This window comes from Scyliorhinus torazame, chromosome 17, assembly GCF_047496885.1.
Source record: "Scyliorhinus torazame isolate Kashiwa2021f chromosome 17, sScyTor2.1, whole genome shotgun sequence".
Taxonomy (NCBI): domain Eukaryota; kingdom Metazoa; phylum Chordata; class Chondrichthyes; order Carcharhiniformes; family Scyliorhinidae; genus Scyliorhinus; species Scyliorhinus torazame.
In genome coordinates, this window is record NC_092723.1 from 22,940,523 (window position 1) to 22,955,608 (window position 15,086).

Genomic DNA, 15,086 nt, shown 5'->3' on the forward strand with positions numbered 1-15,086 from the left:
CATTGCCCATATCCCCTCCTCCCCCCAGCCAGATGGCATGGACCGCATGGGTCCAACTGTTGGAGGCTGGCACCTGGCCAGGTGGACCAACTCACTTGCCCTCCCATCCCCCTCCTCGGCACGGACCCCCCCCCCCCCAACCTCCACCTCAGCACGGACCCCCCCCCCCAACCCCCAACCTCCACCCCGGCACGGACCCCCCCCCAACCTCCACCCCAGCACGGACCCCCCCCAACCTCCACCCCAGCACGGACCCCCCCCCAACCTCCACCCCAGCATGGACCCCCCCCAACCTCCACCCCAGCACGGACCCCCCCCCCCCCAACCTCCACCCCGGCACGGAACGGACCCCCCCCCAACCTCCACCCCGGCACGGCACGGACCCCCCCCCCAACCTCCACCCCGGCACGGACCCCCCCCAACCTCCACCCCAGCACGGACCCCCCCCCCAACCTCCACCCCAGCACGGACCCCCCCCCCCAACCCCCAACCTCCACCCCGGCACGGACCCCCCCCCCCAACCTCCACCCCGGCACGGACCCCCCCCAACCTCCACCCCAGCAGGAACCCCCCCCCCCAACCCCCAACCTCCACCCCGGCACGGACCCCCCCCCCCCCAACCTCCACCCCGGCACGGACCCCCCCCCACCTCCACCCCAGCACGGACCCCCCCCCAACCCCCAACCTCCACCCCGGCACGGACCCCCCCCAACCCCCAACCTCCACCCCGGCACGGACCCCCCCCCCCCAACCTCCACCCCGGCACGGACCCCCTCCCGGCACTCCCCAGGAGCCCAGCCCACTCTAACCACCCACCCCCCACCGCACACACACACACACAACCCGAGACACACCTCTCCTCACGCAATCAGACTGCGGCCACGCCATTTCCTGCCCAGAGCCAACCTCCCAGGCCGTCACTCACCTCCACGCTGGTCGGCGTGAGCCTGGAGCACCGGGTCACGCCGATGAAAAGGAGGTTTGATTCACGTCGACGTGAACGGTCATCACGTCGACGGGACTTCGGCCCATCCGGAAGGGAGAATATCGGCAGGCCGAAAATCGGCTGCCTTGCGCAGACCCGTGACATTCTCCGCGGCAGCGGCGCCATTAACGCCCCGCCGACTTTTGTCCCTTCGGAGACTTCGGCGGGGGTGGGGGCGGGATTCACGGCGGCCAACGGCCATTCTCCGACCCTCTGGGGGGTCGGAGAATGACGCCCACTGTCCTTCACTCCCACCAGATGATCAAGACTGAAAATGTATTTAGAAACAAGATTACAATTTCATGGTGTACAGAGCAAATCTCCCACTCTCCTACCCTTAATTGGATTAGTAGTACACTTACTGTCGTTGCTGGCAAGCCTGACATTTATTATGTCATAACCCCCACAAGGTCCAGGGGAAACAATCATTAATCTTCCCTTGGGACTCATGGACTAGGAGCTCTACAGGTACAGGGTGGAGGGCACGGTGGCGTAGTGGTTAGCACAGCTGTCTCACGGCGCCGAGGTCCCAGGTTCGATCCCGGCCCCAGGTCACTGTCCGTGTGGAGTTTGCACATTCTCCCTGTTTGCGTGGGTTTTGCCCCCACAACTCAAAGATGTGCAGGGTATGTGGATTGGCCATGTCAAATTGCCCCTTAATTGGAAAAATGAATTGGGTACTCTAAATTTATATTAAAAAAGGTACGGGGTGGAAGCCTGCCACCAGAGCTTGCTATGACCCAAGGTTAAGAGCAGGCCCAGATCAGGGCCTGGTCAGATATATCCTCCCACCAAGACTGCATGGGGAGTGAGATGCTGTGTTATGCGGACCCTTGTCAATACTTGTAAATGGATCTAACTTAAGTTTACCGTCGGCCTCCTCTGTGCCACTAAATATTACTTATCCCTAACTGCCCTGGGAAGCAGGTGGTGGGCCGCCCTCTTGAACCACAATAAGTTTGATACACCTAAGGGCTTTACTACTTCCGAGGGCAGTTAAGAAAATCATTGCAGTAGTTGCGCATTTATCAGGACCTGGGAGCGGATTTGGCCAAGAGGCGAGCTGGGTTCAATCGGGCAAAAACAACCCTCTTTTAGAAGGGGATTAAGTTCGGGATGCTGTACCCACCCCGCCTGTGGGTCACGCATGAGGAACGGGACTTCTACTTTGAAACGCCAGACGAAGTATGGACCTTTATTAAAGAAATGAAGCTGGAGGCGAATAAAAAGACACTTAAGTACTGTGGCAGCGATTTGCGGTGCTGGATTGTAAACATTTAAGTAGCTCTATGTGAAATAATGGGCTGTGTGGATGCTTAAAGGTTGATCTGTCTTGCAGGGACCTTGTTAGAGGGGGGATGGGCTTTGAATTTAGTTCTGCTTTTTGGGTGACTATTTTTCTAAAGTGATTGTTTCTTCACTGTTTTTTTCTGCTGTTTGTTTACTGGGGAATGTGATGCTTTTAAAATGTTTATTCATGTGGGGGGGGGGAGAGAGGAGAGCACAATAGGGAGACAGACTGCTTGGAGCCAGGGGCGGGAGCTATTGAGTCAGCATGGGCCAGCTGACTCTCGGAAGCGCAGTGGGGGGTGGACAGCTGTTAAGCTGGAGCTTGACTTGGGGGATTGGGTTTTTAGTGTTGTTGCTAGGGGGGGAGGGAGGGGGAGGTGGGGGAAGCTGCTTTGCCGACAGGGGAGGAGCTGTTACTAGGGGACAAATGGGAGGTCGGGAACGGCGACAGCCTGAGTGGGGACTCGAGGAAGTGGAGGGCGCGAGCTCGAGGCTGGCCTAAAAAGGGTGATGGCCAGTCGGCGGGGGGGGGGGGGTTGGAAGCCCCCCGTCCAGGCTGATCACATGGAACGTGAGAGGACTGAATGGGCCAGTCAAGAGGGCTCGCGTGTTCGCGCATTTGAGGGAACTGAAGACGGACATGGTAATGCTACAAGAGACGCACCTAAAGGTTACAGACCAGACGAGATTGAGGAAGGGGTGGGGTAGCCACAAAGGGCTGGACTCAAAGACCAGGGGGGCAGCGATCTTGATCAGCAAACAAGTGGCATTCGAGGCAGGGAGAATCATGTCAGACAAGGGGGGGAGGTACATAATGGTGAGTGGGAAGCTGGACGGGGTGCGAGTGGTACTTGTGAACATATATGCTCCGAATTGGGACGACGTGGAATTTATGAGGCGGGTGGTAGGTAAGACCCAGACTTAGAATCACATAACCTGACCATGGGAGGGGACTTCAACACAGTCTTTGATCCGGAATTGGACCGGTCAAAATCCAGGACAGGGAGGAGGCCGGCTGCGGCAAAGGAATTGAAGGGTTTTATGGAACAGATGGGGGGGGGAGGGCGGGAGTAGGCCCATGGAGGTTTGCACGGCCTAGGACGAAGGAGGTTTCCTTTTTTTCACATATCCACAAGGTATACTCTTGCACGACTTTTTTGTTCTGAGCAGGGCGCTAATGCCGAAGGTGGTGGATACTGAGTACTCGGCAATTGCAGTGTCGGATCATGTCCCACACTGGGTGGATCTAAGGGTTAGCGTGGGGAGAGGGCAACGCCCGCTGTGGAGACTGGATGTGGGGTTGCTGGTGGACGAGGCGGTCTGTGGGCGGGTTAACAAGTCCATCCAGAACTACCTGGAAACAAATGTTACGGGGGAGGTCTCTGCAGCGACAGCCTGAGAAACTTTAAAGGCAGTAGTCAGAGGGGAATTAATCGCGATACGGGCCCACCGAGAAAAGGTGGAATGGGCTGAGAGGGATAGATTAGTGGAGGAAATACTCCAGGTGGACAGGAGATACTCGGAAGCCCCGGACGCGGGGATACTGAGGGAGCAGCGGAGGTTACAGGTGGAGTTTGGGCTGTTGACCACAGGGAAAGCAGTGGAACAGTTGAGGAAGGTAAGGGGGGCAATCTATGAGTACGGGGAAAAGGCAATCAGAATGTTGGCGCACCAGCTCAGGAAAAGAGAGGCGGCCAGGGAGATAGGTAAAGTAAAGAGTAGAGACGGTAATACTGTCCTGGACCCAGCGGGGGTGAACGAGGTGTTGAAGGACTTTTTAGTAAATTATATGAGTCGGATCCCCCGGCTGGGATGGAGGGGATGAGGCAATTTCTGGATCAGTTGAGGTTGCTGAGGGTGGAGGAGGACCTGGTGGAGGGGCTGGGAGCCCCAATTGAGATTGAGGAAATAATCAAGGGGCTGGAGGGCATGCAGTCGGGCAAGGCCCCGGGACCTGATGGCTACCTGGTGGAATTCTATTAGAGGTTTTCAGAGATATTGAGCCCACTACTGGTGAGGACATTTAACGAAGCAAGAGAGAAGGGAGTCCTCCCCCCAACAATGTTGCAGGCCTCAATTTCATTGATCTTGAAACAGGAGAAGGATCCGGAGCAATGGGGGTCATACAGGCCGATTTCTCTACTGAATGTGGATGCCAAACTGCTGGCTAAGATACTGGCCACAAGGATAGAGGGCTGTGTCCCGGGGGTGATAGGGGAAGACCAGACGGGATTTGTTAAGGGCAGGCAACTCAAGGCCAATGTTCGAAGTCTTCTAAATGTTATTATGATGCCCTCAGAAGGAGAGGAGGCGGAGGTGGTGGTAGTGATGGATGCGGAGAAGGCTTTTGATCGGGTGGAATGGAATTACCTGTGGGAGGCGCAGGGAAGGTTTGGGTTTGGTGAGGGCTTTATTGACTGGGTGCGGTTGCTCTATCAGGCACCAGTAGCGAGTGTGCGTACGAACCGGCTGAGGTCGGGTTATTTTGAACTACACTGAGGGACGAGGCAAGGGTGCCCCCTCTCCCCGTTACCGTTTGCTCTGACCATAGAGCCATTGGCCATGGCGTTAAGAGCCTCTAGGAACTGGAAAGGGCTGGTTCGGTGTGGGGGGGCGGAGCACCGGGTCTCGCTCTACGCAGATGACCTGCTCTTGTACATTTTGGACCCGTTGGAGGGGATGGGGGAAGTAATGCGAATCTTGGGGGAATTTGCCAATTTTACGGGGTATAAATTGAACATGGTGAAAAGCGAGGTGTTTGCGACCCAGGCAAGAGGGCAGGATAAGAGACTGGGAGGGCTGCCGCTTAGAATGGTAGGGAAGAGCTTTCGATATCTGGGAATCCAGGTGGCACGGAAATGGGAGGTACTACACAAGTTAAACCTATCCCAGTTGGTAGAACAAATGGAAGGGGACTTTAAGAGATGGGACATGCTACCGCTATCACTGGCGGGGAAGGTACAGACCGTGAAAATGACAGTCCTCCCCAGATTTCTGTTTGTCTTTCAGTGCCTCCCCATCTTCATCCTTAGGAGGCAGTGATCATAATGTGGTAGAATTCAATCTGCAATTTGAAAGAAAGAAGGGAGAATCAGATGGAAAGGTGTTACAGTTAAATAAAGGTAACTACAGGGGCATGAGGGAGGAACTGACGAAAATCGACTGGGAGCAGAGCCTAGTGGGAAAGACAGTAGAACAGCAATGGCAGGAGTTTCTTGGAGTAATTGAGGACACAGTACAGAGGTTCATCCCAAAGAAAAGAAAGGTTATCAGAGGGGGGATTAGGCAGCCATGGCTGACAAAGGAAGTTAGGGAATGCATCAAAGCAAAAGAGAAAGCCTATAATGTGGCAAAGAGTAGTGGGAAGTCAGAAGATTGGGAAGGCTACAAAAACAAACAGAGGATAACAAAGAGAGAAATAAGGAAAGAGAGGACCAAATATGAAGGTAGGCTAGCCAGTAACATTAGGAAAGATAGTAAAAGTTTATTTAAATACATTAAAAACAAACGGGAGGTGAAAGTAGACATTGGGCCGTTCCAAAATAACGCTGGTAATCTAGTGATGGGAGACAAGAAAATAGCTGAGGAACTAAATAAGTACTTTGCGTCAGTCTTCACAGTAGAAGACATGAGTAATATCCCAACAATTCAGGAGAGTCAGGGGGCAGAGTTGAATATGGTAGCCATCACAAAGGAGAAAGTGCTAGAGAAACTAAGAGGTCTAAAAATTGATAAATCTCCAGGCCCAGATGGGCTACATCCTAGAGTTCTAAAGGAGATAGCTGAAGAAATAGTGGAGGCGTTTGTTATGATCTTTCAAAAGTCACTGGAGTCAGGGAAAGTCCCAGAGGATTGGAAAATCGCTGTTGTAACCCCCCTGTTCAAGAAGGGAACAAGGAAAAAATGGAAAATTATAGGCCAATTAGCCTAACCTCGGTTGTTGGCAAGATTCTACAATCCATTGTTAAGGATGAGATTTCTAAATTCTTGGAAGTGCAGGGTCGGATTAGGACAAGTCAGCATGGATTTAGTAAGGGGATGTCGTGCCTGACAAACCTGTTAAGAGTTCTTTGAAGAGATAACAAATAGGTTAGACCAAGGAGAGCCAATGGATGTTATCTATCTTGACTTCCAAAAGGCCTTTGATAAGGTGCCTCACGGGAGACTGCGGAGTAAAATAAGGGCCCATGGTATTCGAGGCAAGGTACTAACATGAATTGACGATTGGCTGTCAGGCAGAAGACAGAGAGTTGGGATAAAAGGTTCTTTTTCGGAATGGCAACCAGTGACGAGTGGTGTCCCGCAGGGTTCAGTGTTGGGGCCACAGCTGTTCTCTTTATATATTAACAATCTAGATGACGGGACTGGGGGCATTCTGGCTAAGCTTGCCGATGATACAAAGATCGGTGGAGGGGCAGGTAGTATTGAGGAGGTGGGGAGGCTGCAGAAAGATTTAGACAGTTTAGGAGAATGGTCCAAGAAATGGCTGATGAAAATCAACATGGGCAAGTGCGAGGTCTTGCACTTTGGAAAAAGGAATAGACCATAAGACCATAAGACATAGGAGCGGAAGTAAGGCCATTCAGCCCATCGAGTCCACTCCACCATTCAATCATGGCTGATTTCAACTCCATTTACCCGCTCTCTCTCCATAGCCCTTAATTCCTCGAGAAATCAAGAATTTATCAACTTCTGTCTTAAAGACACTCAACGTCCCGGCCTCCACCGCCCTCTGTGGCAATTAATTCCACAGACCCACCACTCTCTGGCTGAAGAAATTTCTCCTCATCTCTGTTCTAAAGTGACTCCCTTTTATTCTAAGGCTGTGCCCCCGGGTCCTAGTCTCCCCTGCTAATGGAAACGACTTCCCTACGTCCACCCTATCTAAGCCATTCATTATCTTGTAACTTTCTATTAGATCTCCCCTCAACCTCCTAAACTCCAATGAATATAATCCCAGGATCCTCAGACGTTCATCGTATGTTAGGCCTACCATTCCTGGGATCATCCGTGTGAATCTCCGCTGGACCCGCTCCAGTGCCAGTATGTCCTTCCTGAGGTGTGGGGCCCAAAATTGCTCACAGTATTCTAAATGGGGCCTAACTAATGCTTTATAAAGCTTCAGAAGTACATCCCTGCTTTTATATTCCAAGCCTCTTGAGATAAATGACAACATTGCATTTGCTTTCTTAATTACGGACTCAACCTGCAAGTTTACCTTTAGAGAATCCTGGACTAGGACTCCCAAGTCCCTTTGCACTTCAGAATTATGAATTTTGTCACCGTTTAGAAAATAGTCCATGCCTCTAAATGGCTGATGAAATTCGACGTGGGCAAGTGCGAGGTCTTGCACTTTGGAAAAAAGAATAGAGGCATGGACTAGAGGATAGGTGTGCGAGGTGCGCGGGAAGCCCAGCAAATCATGTCCACATGTTTTGGGCCTGTCCGAAGCTTAGAGGGTTTTGGCAGGGTTTTGCTAAGGCAATGTCCACGGTGCTAAAAACACGGGTGGTGCCAGGTCCGGAGGTAGCGATCTTTGGAGTGCCGGAAGATCCGTGAGTTCAGGGGGCGAAAGTGGCCGACGTCCTGGCCTTTGCCTCCCTGGTAGCCCGGAGACGGATCTTGTTAATGTGGAAGGACTCGAAGCCCCCGAGAGTAGAGACCTGGGTTAGTGACATGGCTGGGTTTCTCAGTCTTGAGAAAATAAAGTTTGCCTTAAGAGGGTCAATGTTAGGGTTCTCCCGGAGGGGGCAGCCGTTCGTCGACTTTCTCGGGGAAAATTAAAAATGCCAGCAGATGCAGTATTCCAAGGGGGGAGGGGGGGGGGATTGATGATGTATGGCTGAGGTGTGTGAAGATTGGGCTGGGGGGGGGGGGAAATGTTTATTTTACCATGTTGCTGTCATTGTTTTTGTGACTGTTATAAACATTTTCAAATACCATAATAAGATATTATTTAAAAAAAAAAAGAAAATCATTGCAGGGCTGGATCCACACACAAGCCAGGGGCGGGATTCTCCCATTCCCCCAGCTGCACTTTTCCCGGTGGTGTGCCGTTTACTGGAGGCGGGATGCTCTATGCCCGCCACTTGTCAGTGCGATTTCCCGTTGAAGCCACCCCATGCTGCCAGGAAACCCACGATAAATCTGGCGAGAGGCACTTCTGACAGCGCAGCGCCCTCTCAGTCCTGCATTGGAACACTGAACCAGATTGTGTGCTCAGGTTTCCGAGTGAGGTCTGGAACCTTCACCTCCTGACCAGAAGTGAAGGTGGTACTAATCGAACGAAGCTGACACAATCCCTTTTCATATTTCTGGCAATGTGGCTCACAAAAGTACCGGACGTTTAGTGGTTCGCAAAATACTTGGGCGGGAAGCACAAAAACCTATTTAATTCGGCGAGAAGCAAAGGTATTCGTCATGACCTGGCTCACACACACAAACCCAATCTGGCTTTGCTCATCCCCCAGAGTGGGTGTGTTATTTTGCTAAGGAGAGGTAAACAGCAGGACTGTTTGCAGTAGCAGTACTGCAGCTCGAAACAATTACTGATTCAATATCAAGCAAGAACAGAGGATGCTGGCAAAACTCAGTGTGTGAGGCAGCATCTGTAAGGAGGGAAAGCAGAGTTAGCGTTTTGAGTCCTTTGCCTCCTTGTCAGATTCAATATCATTAGTCTTTCAGATTCCGAGTTTATCAAGCTCTGGAATCAGAGACAACCATGTCAAAAATAGAACAATCACAACACGATACTGCTCAGCAGTTTCAGTCCACTTTCCATTAGATTTGGGCCAAGGAACTAAACTGACGAAATCTGACAGTAAATGAGAAAACTTTGGAAAATTTTAAATTAGTGGAAAGGTTTCTGAGATTCTGTATTTGACACATGCTGTACCTGCCCTTGGGGTGTCTGATGGGGACAGTGTAGAGGGAGCTTTACTCTGTATCTAACCCCGTGCTGTACCTGCCCTTGGGGTGTCTGATGGGGACAGTGTAGAGGGAGCTTTACTCTGTATCTAACCCCGTGCTGTACCTGTCCTGGGAGTGTTTGATGGGGACAGTGTAGAGGGAGCTTTATTCTGTATCCAACACCATGCCGAACCTGTCCTGGGAGTGTTTGATAGCGACAGTGTAGAGGGAGTTTTATTCTGTATCTAACCCCGTGCTGTACCTGTCGTTGGAGTGTTTGATAGGGACAGTGTAGAGGGAGTTTTATTCTGTATTCTACACCACTGAACCTCTCCTGTGAGTGTTTGATGGGTACAGTGCAGAAGGAGCTTTATTCTAACATCTAACCCTGTGCTGAACTGCCTTGAAAGCATCTGTAGTAATTATTTGATGATGATTGAGTGATAATCAATAAGAAAGGCTTGCATTTATATAGTGCAATCTCAGGACATACCATGTGCTTTACAACAAATAATAGGATCAGCAGCAAAGTGGACAAGTAATCCAGAAGTCTGTTCTAATGGTCCAGAGACATGAGTTCAAATCCCACATTGGGTCCATAAAATTTAAATTCAATTGAAGGAATCCGGAATTAAAAGGCTGATATCAGTAATTGTAACCCATACACCTACTGGAATGTTAAAATGGTTCACGAATGAAGGAAGTCTGTTGTTCTCACCTGGCCTGGACAATATGTGACACTGGGAGTAAAATGCACTTGACTTTTAAGTGCTCTCTGAAATGGTCCAGCAATGCCACTCAGTTAAGATCAATGAGGAATGTGTTAGAAATGATGGCCTTACCAGTGATGCTCATGCCCTGCAAATGAAAAAAATACAGCAATTATTGAAGCATATTCTTTGTTGGAATGTAGGGAGCGCAGCATCCAATTTGCACATAATAGACTCCTGCAAATGGCAATATATTAACGACCAGATAATCTGTTTTTGTGACCTTAGCTGAGGGATCAACATTGTCTAGGACAAAATGATTGCTTACCAGAACATAAGAACTCAAGCGCAGAATGAATAAAGGCAAAAAATAGGAAATCTAAACCTGTGCACACTTTGTGTCAACTTTCCACCAAAAATTCTGATATAAACTCATCAAATGATAACATATGCCCCTCCCCCTCCCACAGTTTCAGCAGCATCACCTCTGGTAGCAGGTCGTAATTACAGTGTGACAGGTTTACATAGGCAATTACAATTATCAGTGTGGACATTGGAATTTACAATGAGAGTGTAGAAATAAGGACCGAATGTACAAATTCAAATTGAGGGCTGAAATTTGATTGTGCATCCAGATTCACCCTTGAATTTACATTGTCCCATCACGACATCCGGCCATGTCTCTACCTGTGCAACATCACAGAGCATCAGACAGCATAGAGAGTTTGCTTTTATCTCAAGGAGACTGGGTAATCAAGGTGTGGCAGTTATGCTGCAGTTGTATAAAGTACTGGTTGGACCCCATCTGGGAACATTGGTTAGCTCACCGTGGGAGGATATATTGGTCTGAGAGGAGATGCAGTGCAGATTCACCGGAATTATATTGGAATTAAAAGGGTTTAATTATGAGGAATGATTGCATAGGCGAAGCTTGTATTCCAGTGAGTTTCGAAGATTAAGGGGTGATATAATTGAGGTGTTTTTAGATGATTAAAGGATTCGATAGGTGCGAGAGAGAAAAACTATTTCCTCATGTGGGTGAATCCAGAACAATTGTAAATAACTTTAAAAACAAGCGCCAGGGTGATGGCAAAGCACAATACTGCTGAAATTAAAAAAAGACCGCTTGAAATATTTGTTATGGGCCAGGGTTTCGAGAACCCCAAAGTGTATCATGGAGTTCACCTGACTCACAACTTTTAATAGATTGCGGTATGGGGAACACACGGCCCACTCGACAGGTGTGGTACAGCAGAAATGGAAAAGTATTTTTTAAAGCAAAACAATGTTGATTCTATGAACTCAAGTTAACCTTTTTAATACATACAGTGAACATCTTAGCAACCATTAATTCAAATACAACCCCCAAAGCATACAACACTAAGTATTGCTTAATATCTTCCCAAACAATATCCAGAAGACAAAAGAAACACCTTTTAACAGAAGCACATTAGGTTTACATTCACTACTGAGAAAATTTATAATTCTGAATTCACCAAATGATCAAGAGATAGCCTTTTGATGGCAGAGAGAACAGTAGTACACCTGCTTGGTCTGGCTTCAGCTCCAAAACTGAAAACAAAACTAAAACACACCCTGCAGCAAACAACCTAAAAAAGACAGCCCAGCTCCACCCACATTCTGACATCACTGATAAACACCCATTTCTTTAAGGTACATTTCTTAAGCACCCATTTCACATGACACCTCCCCCCAAGAAAAAAAACCTTTTGACGGAAGCACATCAGGTTTAGATTGACTACTGAGAACAGTTGCCACTCTGAATTCACCAAATGATCAAGAGATAGTCTTTAAATGGCAGAGAGAACAACATTACACCTTATTTGGCTGGCTGCAGCTCCAACACTAACACAAAACCAAAAAAACGCACACACCCAAGCTTTTCTCAAAGTGAAACTAAAAAGCAGACAGACAGCCCAGCTCCACCCACACTCTGACATCACTGCAGTAACTTGAGCAGACAAACATTTCTTAAAGTGACATTACAATGAAACCTCCCTCCAAGAAAAAAAATAAACCATCAACTTCAAGATGATTTCATTTTTCACGTTTTCACTATCCTTTAAGAAATGCACACAGTAAATATACAGGTATAATAATATAGTCCATTTTTGTTCTTCTTCCTCCAACTGAAATCCTTCTTGATTGACAGACTCTTTGAACAAGAAGGTCCCTGCACAATCCATCCATTTCTCTACGCCTCGGCATTTCTCTTTAAAGTCAGATACTTTAGTTCAATCTGATCACAGAATCCCTTGCAAGTCTCCAACACAGGAGCATTGGTTATCACAGCTAACAGGCAGTCAAATGCCGGTTGAAAGTTCGCTGTCCATTGCAATTTTTGAGGTTTCTTCAGCAAGTCCATCAGTGGAGCAATAACGCCACAAAACGTTTGCACAAATGTTCGATCAAATCCACTCATGCCAAGAAATCGCATTATTTCCCTTTGTCTTGAGGGTATCGGAAACGCCTCAATAACTGTTTGTTTCATATCCCGTGTGACCATACGACCCTGTCCGATTGTATGGCCAAGGAATGTGACTTGGGCTTTTCCAAATTCACTTTTGCCTAGGTTTATCACCACCTCCTGAAGTCGATCGAATAATTCCATCAGATGTTTCAAATGTTCTTTCCATGTCTGGCTGAAAATTACCAGATCGTCGATGTATACCACACAATTGGGTAATCCTGAAACAACTTTGTTAGTTAACCGTTGAAATGTGGCTGGGGCGTTTTTCATGCCAAATTGCATAACTTTGAATTGGTATATACCATCTGGAGTCACAAAAGCTGAAACCTCCTTCACCCTTTCGATTAAAGGTACCTGCCAGTAACCTTTAAGTAAATCCAGTTTGGAAATAAAAGCTAACTGTCCCACTTTCTCAATGCAATCCTCCAAACATGGGATAGGATAAGAGTCCATTCTTGTAACTGCATTAACCTTTCTATAGTCCACACACAACCGTTGGGTACCGTCTGGTTTTGGTACCATCACTATGGGTGAGCTCCATTGGCTGCAACCCACTTCAATTATGCCATTTTTAAGCATACTCTCAATCTCTTTGTTAACCTGTGCCAATTGTAAAGGGTTAAGTCTATACGAATGTTGTTTGATTGGAACAGCATTTCCCATATCTACATCATGTATAGCCATTTTAGTACTTCCCAATTTATCTCCTCAAACTTGCCCAAGTGAAATCAATAACTCTTTCAGATCAGTTTGTTTTTCCTCTGGAAGGTAACTCAACAATTTATCCCAATTTCTAAGAACATCCTCGTTTTCCAATTTAATTTGAGGTATGTCAAATTCACAATCATCTAGATTTGGTTCATCATTAAAACCTCCTCCTTTTCCTCTCCTTCCCTTTCAAAGTACCTTTTAAGCATATTCACATGACACACTCGGTGAGTTTTCCTTCTATCCATCGTTTTTACCACATAATTCACCTCACTTAATTTCCTTTCAATCTGATAAGGTCCACAAAACCTAGCTTTTAAAGGTTCACCTACCACTGGTAACAACACTAAAACTTTATCTCCACTGGCAAAACTACGAACTTTGGATTTCTTGTCCGCTACCCATTTCATCACATTTTGTGCAACTTTTAAATGTTGTCTAGCCAATTCACCTGCTGTATGTAATCGTTCCCTAAAATTTGACATGTAATCCAATAATGTAAGTTCTGATTTCTCACTCACCAATTTTTCCTTAATCAGTTTAAGTGCTCCTTTTACCTCATGACCAAAAATTAGTTCCAAAGGACTAAATTTGGTTGACTCATTAGGTGTATCCCTAATTACAAACAGTATGAATGGAATTCCTTTATCCCAATCCTCTGGATAATCGTGACATTAAGCCCTCAACATTGACTTAATGTCTGATGCCACCTTTCTAACGCTCCCTGTGATTCTGGATGGTACGCAGTTGATTTAAATTGTTTTATTCCTAAGCTATCATAACTTCTTTGAATAACCTTGAGGTAAAATTTGATCCCTGATCCGACTGTATTTCTGTGGGTAGTCCATATCTAGTAAAGAATTTAAGTAACTCCTACACAATCTTTTTAGCTGTAATATTACGTACTGGAATGGCCTCTGGAAACCTAGTAGACACATCCATTATCGTCAAAATAGATTGATTCCCACTTTTCATTTTAGGAAGCGGTCCTACGCAATCAATTAGGACCCATGTAAAAGGTTCCTCAAATGATGGAATGGGTATTAGGGGCGCTGGTTTTATCACTGCTTGAGGTTTCCCTATCACTTGACATGTGTGACATGATTGACAAAATTTAACTACATCTTTGTGTAGTCCAGGCCAATAAAAATGTTTCTGGATTTTAGCTTGAGTTTTCATTTTCCCAGATGACCTCCCACTGGTACCTCATGTGCAACTCGCAACACCTCCTTTCTATACCCTACTGGCAATACTACTTGATGAACTTCTGTCCACTTTTCAGCCGCCTGCATATGCAAAGGTCTCCATTTTCTCATCAAGACATTACTTTTACAGTAATAACACTCTGGTATACACTCAAATTCCTCTTCCGTGTATGCTTTCTGATACATCCGTTTTATTTCTAGATCTTTTTGTTGTAACTCCGCCAATTTTCCTGAACTAAAAATATCAGCCTCATCCTCTACCTGTTATTGTCTTTTTCAACCATCTGATCAAAAATCGTTTCTGATAATTGCACTTCACCTTTATCTTCACTCTCTGATTTCTCCTCTTGTCTTAACCTGTGAATTTGCGATCTTGTTAACATACAATCCGGACAAATCCCAAGATATTCGTCCTTCAACACTTCAGTTGTCTGATTCTCCACTGATTATCAACCACAGTAGGCATCACTCCCACCTGCGATCCAGCTTTATCATTACCCAAAATAAACTGTATTCCTGGACAAGATAGTTTTTCTATTACTCCTACTACCACTTCACTACTCTTCACTGGACTGTCCAACCTTACCTTATATTACACGTGAGAACACCACCCACCAGGTACGCGGTACATACTCGTGCGACTCGGCCAACGTTGTCTACCTCATACGCTGCAGGAAAGGATGTCCCGAAGCGTGGTACATTGGCGAGACCATGCAGACGCTGCGACAACGAATGAACGGACATCGCGCGACAATCACCAGGCAGGAATGTTCCCTTCCAGTCGGGGA

The 15,086-nt window shown here is 47.4% G+C and overlaps 1 protein-coding gene across 2 annotated transcripts in view; it reads right to left on the reverse strand.

Annotated features, from left to right (window-relative positions):
- Positions 1 to 15,086, reverse strand: part of LOC140393779 (G-protein coupled receptor 61-like) — a 45,799-nt gene that overhangs the window by 16,313 nt on the left and 14,400 nt on the right. The window contains exon 2 of one of the 2 annotated variants that reach the window (XM_072480190.1): positions 9,903 to 10,042. The exons of the other annotated variant lie outside the window; for it this stretch is intronic. The gene's annotated coding sequence lies outside the window, so the exon portion shown is untranslated. The remainder of the gene's footprint in view (positions 1 to 9,902; positions 10,043 to 15,086) is intronic. 2 annotated transcript variants of the gene reach the window in all.